Source organism: Dasypus novemcinctus, chromosome 5 (genome assembly GCF_030445035.2).
Source record: "Dasypus novemcinctus isolate mDasNov1 chromosome 5, mDasNov1.1.hap2, whole genome shotgun sequence".
Lineage (NCBI taxonomy): Eukaryota > Metazoa > Chordata > Mammalia > Cingulata > Dasypodidae > Dasypus > Dasypus novemcinctus.
Genome location: NC_080677.1, coordinates 134,058,558 through 134,062,655, shown reverse-complemented (window position 1 = coordinate 134,062,655; position 4,098 = coordinate 134,058,558).

Here is a 4,098-nt window from a genome sequence, read left to right as displayed (position 1 = left end):
ATTGGTGGCAAACCCACAAATGTTAAAGCATAGGGCTTTACAACTGCCCTGACTGTTCCTGCCAGGATGATATTGTTTCCTTCAAGTTATCACTCCCCTCAATGACTGTTTCAGGGGAAGAATCCAAATCATGCAGAAAGGAACAAGAGTCAGACCCTGGAGAAGGTATTCAGCTAAATCAACATGTCCTTGTTCCCAGTTTCCATGCTCACCAGTCTTTCCTGTACTTGCTTCCAGATTCATCTTCTTAACAAAGTTTTCTAATAATGTGGCTTATTTATGTAATGTCTTATTCCACCATTCAATAGTCTCCATTACCTGGTCACATTCCAGCCCCCTCTTTCATGACGCAGGAACCCTCAGCTTCAATCAAAGTAGCCTCATCCTTGTACACCCAACGTGTCTCACGCTTTTTTTAGCTCATGCCTCTCTATCTGCTTGGTATCCCTCTTTCACCTTTCCTTCCCCTACTGAAATCATATAAATAAGTGGACTGTTGGATATTCCTTATTGATCCTCAACCCCATCCTCCCCTTCTAAGACATCCCTGTACCCCAGAGGCTAAAAGACTAGAAACGACAATTTCCAGACTCTCTTGCCAGTAGGATTCCAATTTGATTCCTTCAGTGAAGGGTGCTTGTGCAGAATTTGGGAGGCATTAAGAAAAAGGAAAAAAAAACAGTATGCAGGTTCTTAGAATTTCCAGGCGAACAACAGTGGGATTTTTATGTCAACTCTCATTGGTGCTATAACTTAGATTATTAGCTGTACCTGCGAGCTTCTCTGGGCATCCTTCTGAGACTCTTCCACTTGAGTGTTACAGGAGGTGAGATTTCCTGCAATCTCTACATTTCTGGATTTCCCGAAAATACTCTCCTTGGCCTTCACTTCCTCAGTCTTCCACCACTTGTTTAAGACTATAATTTATATTAAGTCTCTTCATTCTCTAAATATATAAAGTGTGTGCATCTGTCTTCTGGCTGATCCTGAAGCCATGCCAAGAATGGATTTCTTATAAAAAGTTGTAAAAGGGTCATTTCTGTGCACAGGATGACTTTGGGACAGAATGAGCTCCTGAAGACAAAAAGCTGGTCTGAGAGAGCCTGAGTCCTAAAAATTAGCAAGAATCTTGTAGATGGGTGTTTTGTCCATACCCCTTTCCTCAACACCTAGATCCTTGATGCTGTCCCAGTTTACTCAGTTGTCTTTTGAGGGAACACTATACAATTTTACCCTGACTGTTGTCCACCCTAATCTGATCATTATTCCATGTTATATAGTGCTAAACATTTTTCCTTCTTGCAGAAAACTTCTGGGAATGATAACCTAATCCAAAAAGAATGAGTTTTTAGAAGACATTTCAACACAGCTTCAGCTAATGAGAGATACTTAGTGACAGAGAACATTTTGGTATCCACTTTATGGATAGGCAATGCTTAAGAATAAATTATTACAAAATTTTTAAAAGAGACAGTATTAACTATGAAAGCAACTAACTAAAGCATTAGGGAACTCCAACAAGCAATATTCATTCAAATGTCACTCCCCACATACACACACACACACAGAGCCCCAGAAAACTCCATTTGGTGACTTTCTATATGAGTGACAAAATCCTTTCACCAGAAGAACATTTCTTGCAGTTATTTTCCATGTGAATCTTATTCTTTAGGGAGGCCTGTTCTCCCCAAACTTTGTGGTAACTTATTTCATCTTGATAAAATCAAGGCATTTCTGAAATCCCAAAATCTCTGCTGACCACATTATAAGATGCTGATGGTAATCTATATGCCTCCAGGCCAACTATTTCCCCAATCTATATTGTATGGAAGATTTGCTATGAAAAATACATATATGAATTCATCCAGATAATTTTGGAAAACGCTGCCTATTCCATCTCCTTTGCAGATTTACAAAGTACATCACCAAAATAAAGTCTATGGAATCTGGCAGTAAAGAAACCCTTTTAACTTCATTTACTCTAATCTCCAAGTTTTTCTGAGCAACAGATTCTCAAAGGTTCCTGTGAAAGAGTGATTCAAAGGATGCTTACCTGGGGAACTCTTCTCTAGAGCAAATATGGACAAGGTTTTCTAAACCCCAGTGTCCTGAGTCATCTGACTCCCAAACATCTAATAAATATTCCTCCAGAAGAGGAGAGACTAATCTGTATATTTTAAATTTTATGACTGATCTCTACAAATTGCAGACAGCTTCTCCTGCGCCTCTATACCAGTAATCTGCACTTAGACTAGATGCTTTCAAGACAGGCCATCCATTCAACCCCATCTTCTTCCTCTCACCTCACAGAGAAGTTGATTTTCATCTCTAGACTGTCAAGAAACTGGCCAAGGGAAGTAGATTTGGCCCAATGGATAGGCATCTGCCTACCACATGAGAGGTCCAAGTTTCAAACCCAGGGCCTCCTGACCCATGTGATGAGCTGGCCCACGTGCAGTGCTGATGCATGCAAGGAGTGCCCTGTCACGCAGCGGTGTCCCCAGTGTAGGGGAGCCCTAAATGCAAAGAGTGCTCCCTGTAAGGAGAGCCTTCCAGTGCAAAAAAAAAAGCACAGCCTGCCCAGGAATGGCGCTGCACACATGGAGAGCTGACGCAGTAAGATGATGCAACAAAACACACAGATTCCGAGTGCCACTGACAGGAATCCAAGCGGACACAAGAAGAACACACGGCAAATGGACACAGAGAGCAGACAACCGGGGGTGGAGTGGGTAAAGGGAGAGAAATAAATAAAAAATAAATCTTTAAAAAAAAAGAAAGAAAGAAACTGGTCAAAAGCCCACAAGATATAATTATAGAGTTAATACTATATATAGCATGGAGGTGCCACATATCATTATAAATGCTTTACATATATTAATCCTCATGTAAACCTTATAAATTATGTATGTATGCTGATCTTCATTTTACAAATTAAGAATGTAAAGCTCAGAGAAAAAATAACTTGCCGTAAGTCACACATATAGAAAGGGGCAGGACTGGGATTGCCTCAGGCAGTCTGCCCTCAGACCTGTGTTCCTAACCACCAAACTATGCTTACCGGTCTTTATGCTTCCATCAATCACCTTTTCTCCCCAGCTTTACTGAAGTATTTACATACAATATAATTCACCCATTTTAAGTGTTCAGTTTTGTGAGTTTTGACAAATGCATAGTCATAAAATCACAACAATCAACATATAGAACACTTTCACCTCCCCTAAAATTCCCTCATGCTTCTTTGCAGTCAACCCTTAGCCTGATCCCCAGACCAAGGCAAACCCAATCTTCTTTCTGTCACTACAGATTTGTCTGTCCTAGAATTTCTTACAAATGGAATCATGCAGTACTTTGCGTGTTGGGCTTCTTTCATTTAGCATAAAACTTTTGACCTTCATCCTTGTTGTTGCAGTGTATCAGTACTGCTTTCTTTTTTATTGCCAGGTCATATTCCATTGTATAGCTATATCACAATTTGTTTATTATGTTCACTGTTGAAAAACTTTCAGATTGTTTCCAGTTGTGGCTATTATAAACAAAGCTGCTATGAACGTTCACATACAAGTCTTTGTGTAGACACATCTTTTCATAAGAAATAGTGGTTCATATGATATGTGAGTTTTAGCTTTGAAAGAAACCACCAGACTCTTTTCCAAAGTGTCTGTACCATTTTCCATTCCACCAGCAATGTATGAGAGTTCCAGTTGCTCCACAACCTCACCAACACTTAGTATTGTTAGTCTTTTTAATTTTAGTCATTCTAGATGGTGAGTGATATATTTCATTATGGTTTTACTTTGCATTTCCCTGATAACTAGCGATGTTGAACATTTTTTCATATGCTTATTGGGCATTCCCACATCTTTGGTATAGAAATTGTTCAAATCCCTTGTCCATTTCATTGGGTTGTTTTAGTTTTAATTATTGAGTTATAAGAGTTCTAAATAAAAGCTCTTTGTCAAATAAATATTTTGAAGTCTTGATTTACCTTTCATTTTCTTAACTACCTTTCTATGCAGTTGATTTTATCAACTTTTTTCTTGTATAGTTCATACTTTGTGTGTCCTGTTTAAGAAATCTTTGCCCAACCCAATATAA